Source organism: Heliconius melpomene, chromosome 12, assembly GCF_056956725.1.
Source record: "Heliconius melpomene rosina isolate 202511_hmr_F chromosome 12, ASM5695672v1, whole genome shotgun sequence".
NCBI lineage: Eukaryota > Metazoa > Arthropoda > Insecta > Lepidoptera > Nymphalidae > Heliconius > Heliconius melpomene.
Genome location: NC_140400.1, coordinates 6,623,740 through 6,649,996, shown reverse-complemented (window position 1 = coordinate 6,649,996; position 26,257 = coordinate 6,623,740). Strand labels below are relative to the sequence as shown.

The 26,257-nt window shown below is 33.2% G+C and overlaps 1 protein-coding gene across 4 annotated transcripts in view; it reads left to right on the top strand.

Annotated features, from left to right (window-relative positions):
* cora (erythrocyte membrane protein band 4.1 like coracle) overlaps positions 1-26,257 on the top strand; it is a 72,652-nt gene that overhangs the window by 648 nt on the left and 45,747 nt on the right. The window lies entirely within an intron of this gene.

Sequence of the window (26,257 nt, the reverse complement as noted above, 5' to 3'; positions counted from 1 at the left end):
AATAATTGAAATTGATATTTTTATTTTATTTTTAGAAGTGATAATGTATAAATGCCTATTTCAAATATATTTATAGCTTATATTGTATAGAAAAAAAAAAGAAAATGAACAATTAAAACAAATTGATTCAAAGCCCAAAAAGTAACTGAACTGAATTATATATAGAAACTGAATAACATAAATATCATGCTGTTGTGTAGCATGTTGGAACAGTGGTGCAGCATCTGAGTATACCCATTGTTTGTGGATTTTATTCCCACTTGGGGAATGCTTAACTGTTTTCAATACTTAGTTTTTTAATTTTTTTTAAATTAAGAGGGAAGAATGAAGTGCATTAATTATAGATTCTTTCTGCCTACATTTGATTCTAAACAAAATCAAAAATGGTTATTGCGAAGTTTCTTATTGTTTAATATTATTTTTCTTAAAATATGTGTGTTTAGACATCTTTATAAGTAAAAATCTTCATAAATACATGTTTATAAGTAATTAAAGAATATTGTAAAGTTGGTTTATGTTTTGTTGAATGCACTTATATCGTGATGTACTAATTCAAATTAAAAAGTTCTATCAAAACTAAAGAAGAAAAAGAAAGAATTCTCCAACCCAATAGTTCCTGAGATGAGTGTCTTCAACCAAACAAACTCTGTTTTGTTCTGTTCTTTCTATAATGGCGTTCCGAACGTGCCAGTTGAGCACAAAATCACTTCGCCAGAAAACAAACTCTATTATATTAATCATATAGTTTAAGTCAAGTATGGAGCTACATTTTAAGAAACTATTTATCATAGTAACTCACGGCAAGTGAATTTATTAAAACCAATGACCCTAACACAATCAATTTGATGATCTAAAGTGACATCATCAGGAAGTCAATGATGGAAGCATATAGTGTTAATGACATCATTTGCTTAATGGTAGTTGTCATATGTAAAAATTATAATTTTTTTATATGTATAACTTGTAAATTTGTTTCTGGAGGAATGAATTATTTTGATTTCTGATACGAATAAGAGCAGCATTCAATTCTGCCGCTCAACTATTATATCTAAAACTGTCGCATATACAGTTGGGTGCATTAAAAATAAAGAAACTCAATTCACGGGCACAACTTATTCTGCATCTGAATGTTTAGTTCTACATATTAAGTGTGAATCTAAACATATTTAATGCATGTTAATCAATTGTCTCATCGCTCTGGCAATATGTGAGGTGTATGTATATCTATCCGAACATATTATCAATCAGTAGACTTAGCGCGGCGTTGACTTCCGCCATTCAACATACAATGCCTTCGAATTTGGATACCGGAAGTATCTTGTTAACAGAGTGTCTTAACACTATGTTCCCAAGTTTCCCTGACTATCCTGCTATTTGTGGGATACACCATAAAGTAAAACGATATGTTTGTTTATAATCCCAACACACCTTAAATGCATATTTGTGTAGATATATAAGTGATTTTATAACGCTTATCTTTATCTTTCGCCTTATCTTTTACTCACATTTTCGCGTTCATTGTCACTAAAACATAATTGACGAGAAAATCTTATATATGTAATGTGATTTATAGATTCTTATGGCGTATTTGTTGTTATTATAGGTGATAAATCGATAGACCGATTTTAATCAAGTTTCATTGTTTTGCTTTAAAAGACGACATAAAGGACGACGACGACCAAAAATATTATTACTTTGTCTTGACAAATTTTTAAACTACTAATCTGATTTTCATTAAAATATAGCTTATAGCATAGCACAAGAACCACAGCGATGAACAAGACTTCCGATTAAAAAGAGCGTACGCAAATCGGTTCATTAATTCAGGAGCTACGGTGCCACAGATAGACACAGACAGACACATTCAACTTATAAGACCCCTATTTCTGCGTCGGGGTACGCAGAAATAGGGGTGTTATGTACATAATGTACCTATAAATGAAAAAAATGAAGATTACTAGTTGATTTGTAGTTAAGTAATAAGAAAATCATATTTAATTTTAATTTTCATACCAATTTCACAATTTCTAAGCATATTTTATACTTACTTTCTTTTCTTTATTTATGGTTCCTGTTGTATTCTGCATCTGCATAATAGAGTAAGCGGAAGGAACCTAGTGTTAACACACTCCGTTGCCCAGTGTGCCCCGAGTGGGAATCGAACCTACGAACGTCGCGTTTACAATCAGACGCTCCGTGCCGCTGTGCCAGGACGGCTGCACGGTTGTTTAAACTTAGGCTTTTTGTAGCTTTCATTTTTTCCCACACGAAACACAAAGTTCACGCACCGTAAGTAATAGGTAAATGCTCCCCTATTTTGACTGTCTTGACATGCATTGTTGGCGTTATATTATTATTTATTTAGATTTACAATTATTAAACGGTAAAAATTAATTCATATTATTCTTTTCTGTTTCACTTTCACAGATGTGAAATATACAACTTAAAAAATACAAAAATAAATAAAATAGCATAAAAAATGCAAAATGGAATTTGCAAAAAGAAAATACTGAACAAATTTTATATATTATAAATAATTTATTTGGTCTGCAAAACGAGCCACAGCTATTTGTGTAATACTTGGACAGGAAAGTCGAACAAGAAACATTATTTAAAGATGCAATTAAGTTCAAGGTGAAAATAACATAGGTTGTTGTTATTAGTATTTTTTTTTTATCATATATCTAATGTATGCTTTTAGAGATAATATAGATGGGAGAAAGGAGGCTTAATCCTATTTAAAGATATTGAGGTCGTCGTGTGTCATTCAGTGGCATAGTTATATTTTCATTTTACCTCAGGTTGACAAAGCGCGGTCTTGAGTTCCGTCATTCAACACGAAATGTCTCGAAAAGTTGACGGAAACGGAAAGTGGGGAACAGTGTGCCTTGACTACTAGGTTCCCTCTGCCTACTCTGCTATGCCGGAGAAAAACGTGATTTTGCTTTAAAGACACACACACATTCGTAAATCTAACTCTATAGTCCTCCTAGGGTGGATTTAGAGGGAAAAAGATTTCCTATTTATAATAGAATTAAGTTTTTTTTTCACGTCATTTGGTCAAACTCACATTAGTTGCGTCATGATGACTGAATAGTTATTTATTTTATTATGATCTTGGTCATCCGACGAACTTAACTTTAACTTGATCCATAAAACGATGAAATCATTTTGCTATATGACATAAATATTAGTCACTAACTTCTGCCTGCGGCTTCGCTCGCGTGTATAAATAATAAAAAAACAATATAGCCTATAGTCTTCCTCGATAAATGGACAAATCAACACAAAGATATTTTTTTCAATTCGAACCAGTAGTTCCTGAGATTATAGCGTCCAATCACTGAATGTTCACCTTTATAATAGAAAATATAGAAGTGGAAATAGATAAAAGGAAATGAGTTACTTAGTTAGAGTGCTTCAACACGAAATATAATTTGATTTATAGGACAGTCACTCCATTGTTTGTCTCTCAGTAATTGAGTTGGTTGGTTCTCTCTGTTTAGCATGAAGTATGTGAGTAAACATTAACATAAAAGATGTTTCATACATTATGTTTGTGAACTGGTAGGTGATAACAAAATGAACAACTATCGATGTCAAACAGAGACTATTGTGGCGCAGCTGGTTTAATTGTAACCCGACAGCTATGGGTTCGATTCTCACTCGCGGAAATGAGTCATTTTTATTTCCTCAATCTGGTGAGATGGTCTAGAGTTCTAGACAAAGTGTAAAAAATTGGACTATATATTTAAATTTAATATAGACAAATGTAAAAAACCAATGGAATTTCGAGAGCATTTGGTCACAATTTTTTCTCTCAGTATACGACAATTAACTAGTCTTACGCTTACTTACAAAAATCTTCTAGATTATTGTTATCTACTAATGAAAAAAGTTGTAGAGTTTGTTTGTTTGTTTGTTTGAACGCGCTAATCTCAGGAACTACTGGTACTAATTGAAAAATTAATCGAGGAAAGTGGTATTACATCACGTTAGTCATTTTAATGTGACCCACTGTACCTGCGGTCAAAGTTAACTTAGTTACAATTTCTCATATTATGTCATACACAACTCTTAGTTTTTCCATTTTGATAAATGGAAACCGCAGGTAAAAGCCTGTTCTTAATAAAATGATTCATACAATATATTTCAATATGTATTACTAATACTGTAGTACAGTAATATATAAGTATTGTAATAAATAACATTTGAACATTTTTATTTATAATGAATTAGCTTTTCTTCAAGTGGGTCATAACTGGATAATTCAGGAGTGTTCAGAATGCATTTGGTGCTGTGCCAACACTTCTTAGGAGTAATTTTGAAAGCTCCGTATACTTTTAAAGCTTTTTGTGATGAAAAATTAACGAAATTATGAATCATCCACATGATACTTATGTGAGGTTTCTGTAAAGCTTCACGCTTATTTCCGAATATGGCAGTTGGAAACTAGTGTTAAGATACTCAGTTTTATAGTTTTTGCTCAAGACATTGTATGATCAGTGACGGAGTTCAACGCCGCCTTTTGTCATATATCTATTTATTTACTACTTATTAATTATCTAATATAGTATCGTTTAATAAGGATGTTCCTGATTTACCGCGATGTTTAAGACAACGTACAAAATACAAAGTGGGGCCAACACATACTAACACTATAGACACACTATAAACTGTTTAACCTGTTATGGTTTTCGAGCGTCACTTGAGCATAGACCTCGAGCTCGAACTTTCAATGAAAATTATATGAATAAGTTTCATCGGCAAAACTCTATATTTCTATAGTGAGATTTATAAAGCTCAAGAGTTTGTTTGCTTGAACACGCTAATCTCAGAAACCAGAAAAGGCGAAATGTCTTAACACTAGACCCTTCCCTCTGCCTATCCCGCTGCATTCAGGGTACGGCGTGACGCTGGAAAAAAAATTTTTTTCAATCAAAACAAAACAAATTATACTTGCATATAATAATTGTTAATTATTTGATGCAGTATGATATACATATGGCAGTGTTAAAATATGATACTAAGAGGAAATGCCTAATTAAATGGATTTCTACTTCCTTTTCATATTTAACGTTGTTTTTTAATTAACTTAATTGTAAATGGTACTCGTGTTTCAGTATGATGTAAGTTATTAATATTGTTATATGTTTTTAAGATATTTTTTAATTTATCAATGTTTTTCCTCTTCTTGGTTTCACAATAAATATATATTTTTTACATATAATAAATGAAAATTATGAAATATCGTATAACTTTTGAATGTAACAGAATTTAAATCGACATCTGCTACTATCCCGCTAATGCTAAACTCGCAAAATCTACTAATCAATCATTAAAAATGATTCGCATGTCGCTACGAAAGAACTGTGATAAGAATTTTTAATATGTGTATAATGTCAAGGGCGCGTTAAAGACTGTAAAATAAATTTTATTCGAAAAAGTAGGGAGAGTAAACCTATTGTTAAGACACTGCACTTAACTTTCCTCTATATTTTCTGGATAATGTAAGTTGAGATACGCAAGTCAATGCCGTGCTTAGTCTGCCACATCGTTCCCCGAGTGAGAATCGAACCCACGGCCATCGCGTTTACCTTTGACCTGGCATTACAATTTAATATAAAGTTATAAAAGTTTTATTTTAAGCCTATAATTTTTTATAGTGTCGTCTCCATTTAAAGGTCTCTAGTCTCTACTTTAAATATTAGAACGTGACATTTTGCATTCAGCTGATGTCATCTCATTAGATAGACGCCTTAAGGACGTTCAACATACGTTGGAGCTTGAACTGATTTTGATTAATAAAAAAAGCAGCTTCTCACTTTTTCCCGTATAGTGGGGTAGGCAGAGGAACCTAGTGTAGACACTCTTTTTCCCTTTTAAGTGTCGAAACTCAACGCCGCCCTAGTTACCAGAGCGGAGTATGAAAATAATTAATTTCCCCGACTGTCCCACTCTGCCACGACGACTTTACAATATTTTCTTAATATTTTTAAACTCTTGCTTCATTTTATAAAAAACTGTCCTACGGTCGTTGCATAAAATTATAATTGTAATTGCATTTATTTATTCAAATTATATTTTAAATAATGATGTAGAAGCTGGACGAATCCCACGAAACATAACACCGTGACCTCATCTGATAAAGATTTACATAAACTGCAAGTATCTGTGCCCTCGTTAATGTCGAGGCGTCGTATTTAGTTATATATATTTATATTACAAAATAAAAGCATCCATTGTATATATACAATGGATGCTTTTATTTTATATTTTATACTAGCGAGCCGCTCGCGTCTTCGCCCGCTCGATTACCTATATTCCAGTTCCGTATTTGAATTTACAACTTCTGCCACATACGCAACCCTACATACAATCCCAATTGAGGCACTAGGTATTTTGCCCCTATTGCATGTTAATATATGGATTAACGCTCGTGAAAATCCAAATCAAGTCAAATAACAATTACTCCAAAAAATACTTTTAATAGTTTATGAACCTTTGTCTTTCACCGAAAGCAATCTTGCATCGATTTAAACGCTCTGACCGCCTTTTAATACCCATTCAGTTTTATAAAAGTTTTTATATCTTTCCTTATTGGAAGTGAAAGAGCCATCTTCCAATAGCGATTTTATTGCATTGAGTATTTATTTCTATTACTGTAATTTGTAGAGTAATTAAGTATGCTTTCTGAGATTATTTTTAATTTGAAATAACGGTTGATACAAATCCTATCTAGAATGTTGTTTATATATAGAAAATTTATTAATAAAATATGCAAAATAAGATATTTTGTTAAGCCAATTAAGACGCTACCAATGTTCTGTTCTAGTCTTTAATTATGGTGTTCCGAATGTGCCACTAATCGATCCAATTTGGCTAAAATCGAATAATTTCTGTTAAACATTGAAAAACGTGTAAAAAGTTTGAAAATCTTTTATAATAAAGTATTAATTATACACAATATACAAAAGTGTATTGGCAAAAGCTAGCGCTGTAAATATTTTAGTTATTTTTAAAAGTGTTTAAGTGTGTGTGGTAGAAATTAGTGCTGTAATTATTTTAGTTCGTAGAAGGCAAACGACCATAATTGTGTAATTTACGATCGTATCTCATTAAGCATTAGCAATTTTTGATAATTTTAATATTTACCTATATCAGGTTTTTTATGCAATATTTGATTTACTTAATCAAATTTAAAGATATTTTGTTAATTTCGCGTTATTTTTAAGAAGTTTATAAATTCTCATACTAAATTCTCTTAATCTTAATCTGGTATAACAAATATTATTTATATTAGTTTTAAATAAAAAAGTTATCATATTAATTGGAACTCTTATATAGAAAAAAAACAACAACTTTTTCGAAACAAAAAAAAGTAAAGGAAAACATAAAATCTACCGAAGCCATCAAGTCACATAGTGTCTAGACATACCATGTCCAAGTCACCGCTAGTCGACTTTCTCAGTACCCATTCAATCAACTGTGGGTACTCGTATGACCATATCGAGTAGGAAACGTCTCTCATGCCGTCGTCAGTGTATAATTGATCTAATCAATTACCAGCAGGAACTTCTTCATGGGGGTCCCGATACAGTTACTTCATACTGTTATTGGTTGCTGGTTTACTTGATGCTGGGAGTTTCGCAAGATTTTATTATCTTTGATTATTTATCGATGAAATTTTGCAGTTACATGAAATCTTCTAGGCCTTTGGAGGTGTATTTACCATAGATCGTAGTAAGGTTTGATTATAACAACTACTGGTCGAAACAAAGCTGTTATAGTATTCTGCTTGTATACGTGCTTTACAGGCTAAGACCAATAATATACGACAAACAAGCAAATAGAATAATTTAGTTAGCCCACGCCGTCGTCGTTTGGCTAGAGAAGTAGAGACGCGTGGGCGCGAACGCTAGTTGCGTTCATTAACACCGATAACAATTGCATTTATGCTATATAATAAATCTTTTATTTGTTTCCGCTTATTTGTATTTAAAGTTGCAGTATTTTTTTTTAAATTAAATTGTTAGTCTATTTGAAAAATTCGAAAAGGTTCCTTGCGGAGTTGGTAGTTGTGAGAGAGTTGGTTAGTGCCTTTATTTTTTACTTTAGGCAAGCTTTATATAGGCTATATTACATTAATATATTATTTAATTATTTCGTTGTAATCCATTGTTCCTGCGGTCAGAGTTACCTCGGGAACTTAGAATGCATTAGGTACTTATCCTATACAACTCTTAGTTATTTTAATTTGACAATGCGGACGAAGCCACAGTTTAGAGCTAGTATCATAAGTTATAGTTTCCGTTTGTCCTTTACTAATCTTTTCTTATTAGTTTATGCAAATATAATAAATAATCTAAGAACTACTTACTTCAGTGCATATGTTATGTACCTATATTATAGTAGTGTAGATTACAGGAAACGGTGCAATAATAATTGTTATATTTTGCAATGCTAAAAATAAGCGATGTTTTCCTCCACAGTTAGCTAATTAGCTTTTATCGTTATGTTTAAAATTGTAATTTGTTATGGTACTGATTTGTACCTATGTATGTCAAAAACGTATTTAGTAGTAATTATTCTGAAACCTTGTGTTACTTTTGTAGTCGTCCGCCGCTTTGTTACGTGTTTATATTCGAGTTCCTCTAAGAATTTCTTAATTTCCTTTTGTAGTGTTTTCAACCCGTTACCTACTTATATGCCAATTTTCGACTTTTCCAAGTCGTGTAATTCCGTCTTTGCTTTTTCTATCAATTATATACAATAGAACGTATGATATTCGATATTATGATATTAAAATGGGCCCGTAAAGAACCCTTGTAAATGTTGTATATATGTGGTATCACAGGTATATTGGTACAGAGGCGTACCTGAATCTAGTTCATATTAAACAATATCTGTTGCCCTTCATTCTCTCTTTCAGCGCAGGTACAGCCCACATTATTGGTACAATTCGCGGGCAGATTGCTCAACGTGTTCGAGTCACCGTGTAAAAATAACTCGTGATACAATAGGCTCGGGGCCCTAATCGTGGTGTCAAGAAAATTGTCTATCATGCGGTGCTAGTTTTTTATTATATTGGATTATTACCTCCTTGGTGACGAAAAAAATATTTAGTGATACGACTCTTTCTTGTTTATCTGTAAGGTATAAACTTAAGTCAACGTAGGATGCCTTTTAATTAGAGAGCAGACACTTCGTCGTATAAACATTTTTCGACTTGAATTTGAATATACCCTCAGCTATTTGTGTGTTTTTATATTAAAGGAAGATTTGTTTTAAAGAAAAATTCTTTAAAACTTAACAAAAAACTTCTATGACTATAACTCTTTGTCATTCTAAAGAGGTTTATTTTTCAATCATCGTCTTGTTCAATATTTAATATAAAAAGTAAAAAATTGTAATTTTTTGTATTTTTCTATTTATAGTTATATTCGTTATGCCGTTAAAGAATCAGTAAAAAGTGTATGACCACAGTCTACTGTAAAAGGTTAAAATAATTTAAAGGTTAATACGCGAAATATCCTTTTTTTATCACGCTTATTAGGACGAATTGTAACATAGTCTGGCAGTTATATGTAATTAAGACGACAATAAAACAATATGATATCTTCGAGCTGGTCTGATGACGGAGCCGGGACGTGAGTAGTACTGCCTAGTGTAACTCTTCAGAGGTTACTATTAAACCACTCGAGTTTAGGCTATATCATGCCTCTGCACATCTTGGTAGGTGCGGGATCCAGCGTTAAGTAAAAAAAGAGTATTTAGTTTATGTGCAGTCAATCACATTTTTTTGTCAGTTCGTCAATTAGAACCTATTCTATTAAAACACTCCGTTCTCCACTTCTACAAATTTCATTCCTATAAAAACCAAAGGACTCTTATATTAAGTAGGGTACTCACCAGGTAACTTACTAGTTTTACATTTGTTTATTGACCAGAGCCAGTTTGCTCAGAGCAATCTATATTTAGAATGATAACGGTACACGATACTTTATGAATGATCTAGATGAGCCTGTGATAATAGTTTGATTAAATTATAGGTATATATTATAAGATAATTAGCTTATCTTTACGTATATTTGCATTCGATGGTGTAGGTAGGGAAAATAAGTGAAAAACCACTCCCTTTTCCACTTTTACTCAAATTAAGATGCTATGGTGAGTGGAGATGTCCGTTTGCATCGTTGGTGATATATAGGTTTAAATTTTGAAATTTTAATGACTGACTCATAAGCCAAGCCAGATTCTATGACCAGCAGCAAGCATCAGCTTTCATTTGTGAACTGCAGAATGTGAAAGATGAATGAAATTTACAAAAAACGTTGTAAAATTTTCACTTGTTTATTCTATATGATCTTTTAATATTAATAAACAACTTTGCTTCTGATAAATTTAATCATAATGTATTCTTAAAGCTTAGTGCGAATATAATGACATTACAGTCTTATACAAAAGAATACAGAACATTCACATATCTTGGATACAAACCGCATTGACCAATAAGGCGTGAACAATCCTAAGGGAATTGGACATAGGGGATAGTAGAGCTTTGTAAGCCTTAATATACCTTTATTAGGTGTACACTGTCGTGGAGATGGTTTAAACAGGACTATATATCTTCTTTCTTAGCTTCACCTTGTTCTCACATATAGCATAAGCAGGAGTCCAGTGTTAAGACACTGTTCAATATTTTCCGGTCAATTTTCTAGACATTGCGTGTTGAGTAGCGGAACTTAACGCAGTGTCTATATTTAAAAGTAAATGAAATAAGTTGTATTTTAGTATATTATAAATTCAATGGTTAAAGTATACTTATGGTACCTACAAGATTTTGCACTTAGTTTAAATTTATAGGGATATATAACGCAAGACATTTAGAACTACGCCCACATCGGTTGTCGATAAATTAAACTTGACCAAACCAAAGCGTATAGTAAAAGTTCTGAGTTAACTTTTAAATAAACATTATTAAGATTTTTTTTGTTGATACTGTTTATCTCGTGTTATACTTATCTTGCCTTATAATGTTTGTGTACTCGTATTATAAAACATATCTGAGGCTATCGTGGAGAACTTGGACTCTAATTCTAAACGCGACGGAGTGTCATAGCACTAGGTTTCTATACAGCGTGAAGCTAATAAAAAAGTATTCTTACTTACGGTGCCAAACCAATACTGAGACCTTGAGCCAACATCCATATCTAGTAGTATTTTTAAAAAAAAAGTCTACAATTATAATTCAGATGAAAAATCAATCCTTTTATATATTAATACAATAAGAGTAAAGTCACAAACATTACGTATCGAACATGGTAGCGGTTAAGGTCACGCGGGCCACCGGTTCTGATACTCGGACGTTAATCGTTCAGGTCGTTCAACTGATGTGATTTTATACGTAAGATTAATTAATTTCCCAAAAAGTTTGTCTATTTGATCGTTTTGCAAAGAAGATCTGTGGAAGATGGGCGATGCGATTGGGCATGGGGATTTCTTTATAGACTCTTAATTATAGATTCTTGTCTTAAATGTACATTTGTATATATGTAATGCAGAAAGGGATAGATTTAGACCAGTACACTAAAAAAGGAATACCTTGGACGACCTTTGAGATCAAAGTAGGGATTTTACTGGAGGAAAAGATGGATCTCCCGGTGTGTGTTTGTGCGGGTAAAAGACAAGGGAAAAAGTTTTGCACAGACCGTTGCATGTGATGCTCTACAGGTCCTCTCTGTCTACCCCGATATGGATAAAGTGTGAAGCAAAAAAAATCACAAAACTTTAATAGATTCGAACTTATTAAGGTTATCCAGCACATCTTGCAAAATATTTTAATTCATTGTCACGTTTGTTTTGAATTTCAAACTGATCTTTTGCCAAAGTCAACACATTTCAAGCGCTAATTGCATTGCAAAGCTTTCGGGACCAGGCTCAGACCGGTCGCGCCGGTGTATTTATGCGGATGATGTCACCGACTTCAACCGACCACTTTGAACATCACCAACTTTTTATTCATGCCACCTTTTATCGCAATACTCTTTAAATTTACAGCGTTATGCAAATGAGCGTAGATTTTTTGTTCGTCTTGTATCCGTTGCGTCGGTTGTACAATTTGTGTGGTTACGCTAGTGTAGAGTTCTTAACGGTTATATTTTGAAATTAAGTAATGCTAAAATGTTAATTGCGTTTATATAAAAACTTATATTTATAGCTAGTTACACATGTAAAATATATATATGAGCTTGTTATACATTTTAATATGTTAATATAGCATGTGGTTAATTTTACTTTCCTTTATTTCGTTTCGTATTATATTTTTAAAGTAAAAATTAAGAATTCAATGTATAAATAATAATAATAAAATAAGATATAATTTTTCACTAATATAATATGTATGCTGGACGCGGGCAGCGCAAGACCGATGGTTGTGGAGATCCTATGGCGGAGGACTATGTCCAGCAGTGGGCGTCATAAGGCTGGATGTGATGATGATAAATATAAAGCTCACGAATTTGCTTTTTTTTAAATATAACAAAAGAATTTGTAGGCACTAAGTAGTCTTTCCACATATATTGACAAATTTAACTTCGTTCTAGGTACCTTAGATTATAGGTACTATAATCTATGGTGTATTAAGTAAGTATAATAAATGGGACATCACCATCATTACTGGCATCAGCTATATGTATAGATAGTTCTATTGTTCTTCCTAATGGTTGTCAAATTTGCAATTCAGCTGTTACGTGACTTGACGTAAATGGATTTAGCGTATGGAGCACACTGATGCTAAATAATCTTTAATATAGAAGACGTTGTGACGCATTTATGCGGCGTGGTATACTATCTGACTTAACGTGACGGTTGTGGGTTCTATTTCCACTCGCGGGGAATGTATTATTTACTTATAGTCATTTCCCCGCTTTGGCAACATGATAATGCGTGGCGTTCTGCCACTCAACACGAAATGTCTTGAAAATTGGGCAGAAAGTGAGGAACGCAGTGTCTTAACATAGGGTTCCGTTATGCGGCAAAAACACAAATATATAAATTGAGTATAATATACAGGGTGAGTCATATTGAACTTTCCGATTTCAATAAGGTGTGTATTAAAAACAAAGCGACATGCAGTAAAAATTATTTTATTGTTTGAAAGCACATAACATGCAGTTTTAATTTAGTTGGTTTTAAAAATGATATCCTGTAAATGTCTACCTCCATTGACCACACACTGCTGAAGCCTTTCCCGGAAGTTGTCCATTACTCGTCGAGTCATATTCAGCGGAATAGCATTGATTTCTTCCGTGATTGCAGCCTTCAGTTCATCGATGGTTCGGGGACGATGCGTGTACACCTTTTCCTTCAGGTAACCCCAGAGAAAGAAATCGCAGGGGGTTAAATCAGGTGATCTCGGCGGCCACCCAACGTCACCTCGCAAAGAAATGAGATGACCGGGAAACATTTGTCGCAGGATTTCCATTGAACGCCTGGATGTATGGGCTGTAGCACCATCTTGTTGGAACCAGATGTTATCGTTGTCATGATTCTGCGTTAATTCCTCCAATTTCGGTTTCAGAAAAGTTTCAAGCATGTCGCAATACCGAGCAGAGGTAACTGTGACGACTTGACCATCTTCTTCAAAAAAATAGGGACCCCACACCCCAAACTCTGCAATAGCGCACCACACTGTCACTCGAGGGCCGTGAAGTGGTCGTTCGTGTAGGTTTCGTGGGTTATTCTCAGCCCAGTATCGAAAATTCTGTTTGTTGACAGTTCCGGCGAGGTGAAAATGTGCCTCATCACTGAAGATCAAAACAGCAGTGCGGGGGATCTGCTGAATGTCGCGGCATAAATTTGTTCGTGTGTCTAAGTCTCTAACTGTTAATTCTTGCACTACCTGAATCTTGTATGGGTGAAATTTAAGGTCTCTATGCAGTATTCTGCGGACACTACTGAAAGATAATCCTAGTGAAGCGGCATGTTTCCGAACAGAACGCCGAGGGGATTGTTGAATTGAAGCCCGCACTCTATCCACGTTTTCCGCTGACGTTGACGTCCTAATTCGGCCTTGTGGTCTTGTTTTTAATGCTGATGATGTTGCTCTAAAATTTGATACCCAATTTCTGATTGTTGGTCCAGTGGGAATGGGATCACGTCGACCAATAGCAAAATGTAAACGGAACGCACGCTGTGTTGTGATCACGGAGCCGCCATTTTTAATAAACTCTTCAACTACGAACGCACGATGTTGTCCCGACCAAGCCATTGCTCACACTAAAACTGCATGTCATGGCGCGTCTAATGACACCATCCCCACCCTTCTACTCCTTCCCTTCTTCGTGCAACGTCCTTCCAAAACCGGAAAGTTCAATATGACTCACCCTGTATAATAACATTATTTGGTTACTGAATGAGAGACAGACAACTCACAGGCAAAGCTACTAAACTTAAGCCCGGTTTCCACCGCTAGCAGAGCGCGCTCATTAAGGACTACGTTGCACTCGCAAGAGTAAACTGCATACATTTATTTCATCGGCAACTGATTTACTATAATATTTAAATAACTTTATATTTCAAGAAATCCTTACAATTTGACCTTTATCCGAACATAGTAATAGATGTGATATTTTATGTTACAATATTTTTTGTTGCATTGGTTCTAATCGTGCTATGACATGGTCTTGCGTGACATGCGTGACTAATACGATCAAAATAATATGAAAATAGACTTTATAAAAGCTTAATCTTTATAATCGTTTCCTTATTATGGATTGACTTTAGTATTTTCATGTATCTACCACTTAAAATATAAAATATAATGTTAAAATATGTAAGTAATTGCGCAAAAATGTATTACAAACATAAACGGAACGGAATCAAAGCCAAGCATGAAGTCAGCAATGTCGTAACCGGAGATGAAAACATTGAACCGAGCCGCATATCCGTAGTCTGTAGTTTATCCGTTAAATTAGGTCAACGCTACTTAGCCAGTGAAGTCATGTGATCATTTTAAATGTGACCTCAAAAAGGCTTAATTTAGCTTTTTGTGGTATATGAGTAATTTTTATGTTAACTTCCCTAGATTATATGTATGCTTTAGAGCACTTTTTAAGCGACGTTAAAAATTAGGTTGTTAGGTAGTTTCATATTGGAATGGAATTGGATTTTGTATTTGTGTATGATCGTATAATTAGGCTTGCTAGGCGTTCTTTCATGCATGTATCCTAAATTTTTCTCTGAAACTAAAAGTTGTATCGATATAATTATTTTTGATTTAAATGTAACGTAAATTTCTAACTTGGAACAGTCAAAGTCTTGTCAAAATCTGTTCAGTATTTCTTTATCTCATTTCACTAAAGGAATCCATTCCTTTCTTATATTTTTTCTAGAATATTATAATAATCTTCCAGAAACAATATAAGACATTCCAAGTTAATTGTGAGCAAGACAATCGCAGAAAAATAAAAGTAAGGCTACTACAAAAAATCTTTTAATAACAATTCAAAGTAGGTATACGCGTTAAACGAAATTTAAAATTCCTCCACACATATTAAACCTATTTTTGTTTGATGACGTTACCGCTGACGTCACATCCCTACATACCTAACCCACCAACAAGCCCAATATAATCGTGAGCGGAATGCCAGTTAAATTGCCATCTGGCAGATTCATAGTAACCTGCCTCGTAAAAATACCACCAGCGGTTATGGCAACAACATTAGTACTTGGAAAGTAGGTACTGTAATTAGGTCGTACTAGGAAGTCCTTGGAAGACAAGTTCTTATTATAATTACTAGCTTTTAATTATAACTTTGAAAGCAGGCACCACTGTACCTGGTATACATCGAAATGATTAACGTGATGGAACCGTAAGCTATAGCCGTCCTTAATAAATGGATTATCTAACATAATCTTTTTTTCAATTTGAATCAATCGTTCCTGAGACTAGTTGGTTAACCAAACAAGCTCTTTACTTTAGTTTTCGTATTCTAAATTGCTTAGCATCAGGTTTTTGATGCCTCATGACTTCATGGCTGATATGGAATAGTCTACTTAAATACTTTATTTGTATCTTTCTTAGAGAAATAATTGTATACTCCGTATTCCTGCAAACAATACCTCTGGCTAGGTGATAAGTACAAAAGCTAATTTAAAATGTACTTTTTGCTATTTACCTTAAAAGGTAAATATAAAAAAATACATGATATTTTCTTTTTAGTAAGGCCATTATAGAGCTTTAAACTACTTATAGTCCACACACAGATACAATCAAATCATCAAATGAATCCATGAAAGCACAAAGCTGCATACTAAAAGCTCATTTTCTTTGAATTTAAATAACCTCCTCGGCTCCATGGATTGTGACACTTTTATTACCGTCGCCGCCGGCAGTCTGTAGAAGATGTATTTTCACGACGTTTGTTAAGTTCGTAGGGGTCTTTGTGGCGCAGTGGAATACATAGGTTGTGGTTTCGGGTTACATACGAAAAAATGAATTATTTTTATTTTTCTGTTCTGTTAAGGGAAAATGCTTCGCTTAGTTCCACCACTCTACACGCTGTCTGACGTTGAGGTGGAAAGTACAGAACAGGATCTGTGCCCACGTTATCTCCATCTACCCTGCTATATGAGATATACAGTGTGAAGTTGAAAAATATTGCTAATTTAAGTGTTTTAAAACTCTGGTTTGCCAATGTGTCTCTATGAGGTTTACAAAATGTTTTTGTGGGGCTTAGTATTTTTCTTATTTTGAATAACTCTGAAATCGGAACAATCTATTCATAATAGACCAAGACTGTAGAAGTGGAGTAAAATAAGTGTTGAAGATTTGTTAGTTACATATTTTTTATTTGCTTGGCATAAATATATAAACCGCTTCCTTTACTGAGTATGACAACGCACAGACGAAATTGCGCAGCGTAAGAAAATTATATTTGGCTTTGAAACTTGGTAAAAGAGTATTCTCTATCTTGAAATTCCTGTGGGAACTGAAAACGGCAGAAGACGTACGTTACTTATATTTTATTTTTCTAAATCTTGCAAAGTCTGCGTTAATATCTTTAATAAATATATTTCAAATATTGCGCTTTTGAATATTAATTCATATTTTTATTTCATGTAATATTTAAAAACAATTTAATTAAATCCGAGAACAGGTCAGGTTGCTACGATCACCTTCAATTAGCATATAATAAAATCCTAATTGAAATGCAGTTCATCGTTAGCGAATATGTAACGATTTCGAAATCCGTCTAATAAGGTTCGTAGAGGTAATAATGTACCAACTAATGCTGTCATCGTACAAATGTTTTCTGCTAAGTAACTAAAGTGTCGTTTTGTTTATAAATATTATAAAATTCCATTACTGAATGAATGACAGATAACTCGCTCAGTATATTATTGGACTTACAAAGGTTAAATTTGGCATGTAGGCAATTTAGTAAATCTAGGGGAGGATTTACGAAGTTGATATGGAAACAGGGTGAAATGGAATTTTCCGTTTTACGTCCCAGTTCCACGGAAATAAATTTGTGGTCGACAACTAAGACGTTAATAAAAGATTAATATTATGTACTCGTATATGTGACATTATATCTTGTTAATAATCATGAAACCGACAATGATAATGGCTGGCACTGATGGAAATAGCAATTATCTTCACGTGGTTCTTAATTCATTAGTAACATTCGTTTTATTAGTTGCTCACTGATAATTGCTAAAACAACTTCCATCAGTAAAACTGGATGAATGAGAATGATCTCATCACCACTCTCGTAAGACGTAGATCTTATTACTTTTATTAGTATCGAGTATCGATGACTCCGTTATGGCAGCTCTTTATGTTCGATAAGGGAAAGATGGGTACTAAAATATAATGTGATTCGCCCGAAATTGGTTCGCAGAATGCTATAATGATGTTTTCTTTCTGTTTACTTTGCTATCTTTTTGTGTGGTGTGTTTTGGTAATTTATATTGGGATTTATGGAAATTATATTGGTTATCCTAGTTTTTTTATGATTTGGATTATTTATTTTTGTTACTTAAAAGATAGAGTTTGCTTATTAAAAAATCACTATGATTTTCAAAGGTATAACAAATAAGTCAGTTTAAAATATTTGCTTTAACTTTTTATTGACTTTTTTTAATATATTTTTATTTTAGAGAAACATTGAATATTATGAGACATACAAGAAGAAGTTCATTATATGATAATTTATTATGTAATATATATATATACTATAGTTGTAAACGATTTATTTGTACATAAGTGACCTCTATAAAAGGGCAAAGTAAACGGTTGAATGAACACCATTTTAGTCGGGCGAACCTGTTCGGGCCCAGGCTTCCCGTGATAGCGTGCCTTGAACCGACTCGTATCGAAAATGTAATGAGATGTGATCGTATTTAGTGCTTTTATGGGCGATTTGTTTTGATTTTATGTTTGGGCAAGTTGTTTTATAATTTTTTATTGAAATATAAAATTATTTTTTATGTTTTTTTAAAGATAAAATTAAGTATTAGCTTTATACTGTACTAGTGGATCTGGACGCGGCTACACCTGCTTGAACTATAAGAATATTTATTAAATATTATATAACATGTTTATTTTTATAAGGATGAATATCAAAATATAAGTTCATTTTGGGTGACGTTTTCTTAAAACAACAAAGAAACTTCGCAAACCGGTGCTTAGCAACGACGGTTGTTATTAACATGGCAGAATAAATTGCATGTCAAATTAGAAAGTATTTTAATTTATTAGTACATATGTGTTATGTAATATTATATAGCCTATAGCACTTCTGAAGAATGCAGCTTTCATACAAAACAAAAACATAGTAAATCGGACCAGTAGATCCAGAGATCTTAGCGTTCAAACAAACAAACAAACTCTTCTGCTTTATTATATTAGTATAGATTCCAAATTTAGTCAAGTAGGCAGAGGGAACTTAGTATTAAGACATTCCATTTTCACACGCACCGCAAAATTATCGAGACATTGTATTTTTAATTTGTTATCATAGCGAGGAAATAAAAATAGTTCATTCTCCCGAGTGGGAATCAAACCCACAACGATCGCCTCAATGAGATTAAATTAAAAATATTTTTTAAGTTTTGCGATTGAAGGACTTAACAATTACTGCTAGCAATTTCACATGACATCATAAACGATGATCTAATATGGTGAATGGATAATAAAGTTATATTATTACTGAGCAAGGCCAATAACAAGTTAATATCAAATAATTTATTAACACTTTTAGGAATATCGTTTTTACTTTTTAGTATTATTTTTTAATTTCAATTAGTCGTTTTTTATTTAATTGCAAAATAATGTTTACTTTTATGTACTTTAAATAATTTATTTTCTTTCTTTTTTTTACAAAACAAAAAATCGAAATATGGATGATATCGAAATATGTATATACGTAATCGAATCCCGATCTTGACATTGCGTCGGCGTTGCAAATGCATCCTTAATCAGTTGTTAGCCTCAATTGTTCATTTAATATCAATCTTCAGCGCCGACTTCGTCTATGAACTTTAAATGTTACGTGTCGTTTATGTGAGGAGATTTGGTATGGCCGTTGCTATTCTTCATGTTTACATTTTTGGTGCGTTTCTTTAGTGTTTGATCAATATATTTCTTTAGTTTCACGCTTTAACCCGCATATAACAGTGTTTGCAGAGACAACCTAGAGTTAGGTGGAGTTTATTCCAAAACCATCACGCTTTCAACAGAAACTATCTCACTACGCCATGATTGCATCAAACATTAAATTATCATCAACATGTAATTTTTTTTGTCCCGCTTCTCGCAGTATCCCACGCATAGCAGGGTAGGCAGAAGGAATTTGGGAATCTTGTTTTTAGACACTCCGTTCCCATTAAGGCATTTCAGTTCTTGGCTTTCCGTGGAATTACTATTCGTCACTACAGCGAGGAAATGAAAATATTTAATATTTCATTCCCCCAAGTGGGAATCGAACCCACACCCGTCGCGTTTACAGTCTCACGCTTGTGCCTCTGCGATACGACGCCCTCTTGTAATAATTTTAGGTACTAATAACTAAGAATATTAATATCAAACATAGTAACAGTTTGGCTATTATCTAATATTTATTTCATCAGTCGGAAATTTGTTATCTTAATACAAAACTTATATCATAAATGTTTTAAAGCTGTCAACGAAAGTTCATTAATCAGATGACATCTAAGAGCACAGCATCCAAATCGTTTATCATTATAAATATACACTTTTGAAGATGAACGTAATCTACCAAGTAAAAGTAATTAAAATTATATTGGAAGCTTACATAGTTCATTTCCAACAATATCACATACAAACATGTCAAACTGATAAGTTTCTTTTTTTAAATCGGTTAAAAAGATAATAATGACATAAATTATGTCACACTTTTGTTTACAGTCTATTTATCATGGGGTCTTATCGATTCTATTTCCTATGATGAGTTCGTTGAACTTGAACCGTTATCTATTTTACTACTTGGATTTTGTTATTTCAACTGAGTCATTATTTGTATTTTTTTTCTTTCAGGTAATTTGGATTTCTTTTGCGAGTTCTTCAATTGCTGAAGATATTTACTAAGTTGTAAGTAATTTCGTTATTGTTTTATTTAGTGGATGTTATTAAATATTCCTCGCTCACCATCACACACATCAAGAAAATTGGGCGGTACATGGGGAACGGCGTGTCTTAACGCAAAGGTTCCTTCTGCTTATCCTGGTAAATACGGGGTACAACGTGTAGTTAAGCATAAGTTATTAAGCAAATATTCAGTGACATACATACATATATCTATATACATTGCACTTGCACAGTGTACTACAAGAACACTCAAATCAAAAATTTCAAGGTCTCCAAAACATTTTCAAATGGACAAAAAAAAGTCACACAAAGCAAAGGATTTGTTTGTATAAAATAAATCCTCTGAAATTGCTCCTACATTCGAAATACCTACGGAGTACGCTATTGTTTCGCCAACTTACAGATCTCATCTCGCAACCCTATTTGGGAAAAGTACAGTGCTAGACAAGTTTGGCGCCCACAGCTTCCAAATGATTCAAATTTTGTAAAAGAAACCTTATTTATATTACTTTTAGGGCTTTCCATTCAAATCCTTCCGAAATCAAGGCATTTCGTTATTTACGAGGGGTTCCAACTGTAAATGGTAAGCGTAAACAGACCGACGCACAAAAGACAAACCGGCTCCAGTTGCATTACCGCGGATTTATGTAGGCATCACGCATACTTCACTGGATTTTTGAGCAAAATTATGTACTTCAAGAAGAAAATCGTTTGAGAGACGCAAAAGAATGTAAAATACATAATTACTCTTTTGGTTCACTTGATGGCTTCTTTAGCATACATTTTTGTGTTTAAAATTGTTTACTCTTAAAGTGAAAAGACTTATAATTTTAGGGGGTATCTTGAAAATATCAAGCCCCTTACTTGAGAGTATAAGGGGAAAGGTGATGGTGGATAGGAATGTTTTTGGTAACTATTATACGTAGATCCTTTTGTCCAGAAAAGAGCGAAATTTCCTCAAGCTTTTCTTTCAGTTCAGCTTTTCTTTTCCAAAAAATAGCATTTTAACATATTTATGTTTTTTTCATATCTATATATTTTGTTAAACCAACTTCACTATTTATACCTAGTTAGTCAGGGAGAATGCAGAGGCAAACGTTACGGTCTCTGCATTTCTCTTTCGCCTCGTTTGTGGTCTCATTCTTCATACGTGAACTTCCTCCTGTATCATCGATACTGTGTTCTTGAAGGTCAATCAAAGAATTATCTAATGTCTGTCAAATGTTTTGTAAGTGCTTAAACAAAATTATTGATTGGAACTTGAAATCAAAGAAACAAAATGTATGTATTTAAAAAATAAAACTATTTAATCGAAATATTATAACATTTTTGGAATCCCGACGTTTCGAGCACTTTGTGTCGTGTGAGTAGTCCGTGGTCACGAGTAGACTGTAATATTAATAACTGTATAATGTATGTAGAGATTATTGCGATTTCTATTTAAAGTACGAATGTTATTAAAATACTTTTTCTACAACAATTTCCTCCACCCGAGTTCCATATAACAAGAAAATGAATTTTACGAACTTTCCCATTTCCTTCGGATGCGAGCCTATCTCCACCGCTATGCACTCAGCGCTGGGAAATTAAGTGGTTTTAAACTGTTTTCCAATGTGAGCTCTATTTTTAAAGTGATAAGTACTATAATTTCTTGGCTCGCGATAAAATATTATGCGCATGATGACGTTTGCGTAGGCTGTGCAGATACTGGTACTCGTAGCATATAATTTGAGACTGAATAAAAAAAAGGGTCTAACTTCGAAAATATTTTTTTTACGGTAAGTTACGTGGATATTATATTTTAGAAGGCTTAGTCGGCTTTAGACGGTAGGTATAGTCTGAGTGCAATGTATTAAAAACTCGACGGAACGTGGGCAACGAGGTATCTTGATAAAAGATTCCTACCGCCTACCTTGTTATAAACAGTTTAAAGTTAAAACAAAACGTAGATATTCTCGAAATCAGTATACTTATTATACGATTCTGCGATACGAATGATTATATGAAGTGGATATCCACTTTTCTAAATATAAATAATAGTTTTTTACAAATTTAGAAAATCTAGTTAGGCCACTTTTATACTGACTGCCTTACTGATTTATCCATGCCTAAGTTAAAAGCTCCAGTGCAAATGTTATTTTTAATTTGAGCACCATGTCAGGTACAATGGCATTTTCAATAGCATTGTTTGTCGCTACACGTTGTTCCTTTGTTATCAGTCAGTCATTAATGGCGGAGCACTAGATGTGATGCTTATACGAGAGTTGTCATTAGGTTGTTATTGTTATTTTTTTTTATTTATGATTTTTTTTTTATTTAATGATTATTTTGTGCTTTTGTACGATTTTTTTATCGAGTATGATTTGAAATTAAAATATAACCTAGTATGTATGTCTGTGCGTTTGTTCACGCTTGTCTCATAGTTTAAACGATTTAATTGTAGTTTTCATTAGTGTATTTTCGTAGGTTTCCCTTATTACTTAGTGTTTGTTTTATTTCCATCGGTTTATAAATAAAAAAACTTATACCATTGTAACGAATCTTGTTTGATAAAATTGATATAAATAACTGCTTATTGAATTGTCTGGAACTTTACTTTTCAATATAAGTTATTGTTTTTAAAATTATATTATTATTAGAAGTCGAAGTTAGTAGAGTCTATATACAGCTACTTAGAAATTATATAAAGTAAATAAGCATAGTAGCGTGTTTTGTTAAGTCATGTAACCTTTGTTAACCTTACTAATGTGCCCTAGTGTGCCCTACACGATTACTCATTTCATTGTTAATACTTGACTGGTAAGAAGATATTATGACCTATATAATATTTTTAGCGATGATTAACTTTAGGCGGTTATTTCTTGATACGCTCATAAGTCAAAGGTTACCTTATCACTAAATGTGATTCATATTGCTAGTAAAAATGCCTTTATATAAAAAATCTGGAGTATTGAGGAATGCGACGGTTGTGGGATCGATTCCCACTAGAGGAAGTGACATATTTGTTTACGTTTACATTTCTATTTCTTTGCTCTGGTGTCGAGGCGAAGTGCGGCGTTGAGTTGGGCAATGCCTCGAGAATTCGGCAAAAAATGGGGAACGGAGTGTCTTAACACTAGGTTTTCTCCCTGCCTCCAACAAAAAAAGTTGTTATTATTAAAAAATAATAAAGATATAACTTGATTGAAAGAAGCACAATGTTTATTTAAATAAAGAAGAAAATAAAGAAGATATTCAACATAATGTTTTCACTCTGGTTAGTTTCATCGGATAAAGTGTGCGGTTGTTTCGCAACCGACCGTCTACCAGTTGCGTACGCGTGAAGATGAAAACAAAAGGAAAAAAACTAGAGTAAATTCTAACAATAGCACATAATATGTACTTTTATGATCTAGAGTATTAAAATATATTATTATATGTTTATTTTTGTACAAGTCTCATATTAAGCGAAGTAGGCGGGGTGGAATTAATTTTGGGCACTCCGTACTCCGTCCTTTGCTTGTAGAGACTTTAACCGTGGTTTAACAGCGACGTTTTATTTTTCTATCAAGTATCTTGCAAGGCAAAGTAAAGCAGGGTACGCAGAGGAAATGTACATTTGAAACACACTACCTATTCTTCATTTTCCGTTAAATTTTTGAGATATGTTGACTGTGTGCTGAGTAGCCGAGCTCAATTCATCGCTTTGGCGTGTTATTAGATGGTGGTACCCGGAACCGCCTCGTTTACGACGACGACAGCCTAAGGCATAATACATAGATGATTAAACCTTTCCTCCATGGCACTCAACACGAATGAACCGAAGCCAGTCAGCATTTTTTATATGAATTCCGCTGACACAGGACGGCGTGCGACATAGGACTTTTAATTGCATTTTATTATGGCTCACATAAGAGGTTTTGGAGTTCCTTCATTATAGTTTTTGAATTTTGTCCAAAATTGATTTGTCTGATAATAAGAATCAGAAGAAAATGTTTTTATGAAAATATAATAGTTATGGCATGGTATTACAAAAATTCTTATATCTGCCTTGTAAAAGATGAATTGAATGTTTCAATTATATTTTTATTATTTATTTTTTAGTGTGATAGTTTCAAATATTTTTTTATTAAATTTTGGAATTATAAATTTGAAAATCTGAAATTTAAAGGTGCTTGACCGACGCCGCCCGCACGCATCACATATTCATAGATTCGCTCATTAAGAGTTCAAGAGATCCTGGATAGCCTACCTATAAAATATAACATTTTTATTAATAAAAACCATTTTTTTAAGGGATGTCAATAAGGGATTTGTGTCAAGACATTCCATGCTCCTTTTTACGCTACACTATGGTTGTAGGTTTGATTCCCGCTCGGAGGAATAAATTATTTTCTATATTTAACACTGAGTCATGACGAAATAAAATTTTACATTTGTTTAAATTCTGTAGATACATACATTATTACACGCTTAATCAAAGGTTTAGTTTTTACAATATAAACGACATTATTTGAAAAGGGTGACGACCCGCCATTGTGCGCGTACAGCACGTCGACGTATACACTCGGCATTTTTTATATGAATTCCGTTTTCAACAAAGATGCGTGCTACTTGTCATAAGCTCTAATTACTTTTTTTTCTATACTTTTTTTTTTGTAAACGTTGCTTGCTGCAGAGGTTTATTATTATGGCGTTTAAAGTAATGGATGTCCTGTATTATACCTATGTGTTTTTTATTTAATTATAGTAAGCATAACGTGCCTGTAATCGCGGTAGCTGTGGGTTCGATTCTCATTCGGGGTAATGAATCATTATCATTTCCTCGTTGTGGAAAGAAGACAGTATGGCAAAATATGACAAAAATTGGGCGGTATGAGAAACGTAGTGTCTTAACACTGGGTTACCTTTGCGTACACTAATATGTATATGCGGGATAGAGTCTGAAGAGATATAAGGATAAAAAAATAAGTATATTTAATACAAAGTTTTAATTTATCGATGTACATATGTATGTATATATACAAGGAAAAGTGATATTTAGTTAGAATTTGTATTAGATCGATAGTTTTATTATGCGTAACTAATACCGTTACAAAAGGGCAATCGTATTTTATCGTCCAAGTGTATATACGTAATAAATATATTAACAGAATCAAAAGTTACCGGTCATTCCTATATTATATATAATAGTCGAGTGGTGAAACTCAACGCCGTACTCTCTTGTTACCAGTACCAGGTGGGAATCGAACCTACAATCGTAGTGTTTACAATATATAAATGTTTTATATTTTGGCACTGCGTTAAAGGAAATCAATAAACGTTTTGTCACTTTAATCTGTCCTGTCCAAGTTTCATACAAAACTATCAAAGTTTTGAATCACGTGCTTCATTCAAACAACTTTCTACGTCGAAGTTTGATCAATAAACGTCGGTGCGTGCCCCGTACCCGCCCCATTCAGCAAACAGTATGGACGTGCTTTAGAAGAAACGCCTTTTATTATTGAAGATACCATTTTATTTATTGGCCCTTCTTGCTCTTTATTTAGGGGGTGGGTTGTGTTGACATATTTGGACTGTTGATATGGAAATAGTTTATAATAGTTGTAGAATTTGAATTTGTTTTTCTGTATTTTTTTTACATTTAAATATTTTTTTTTA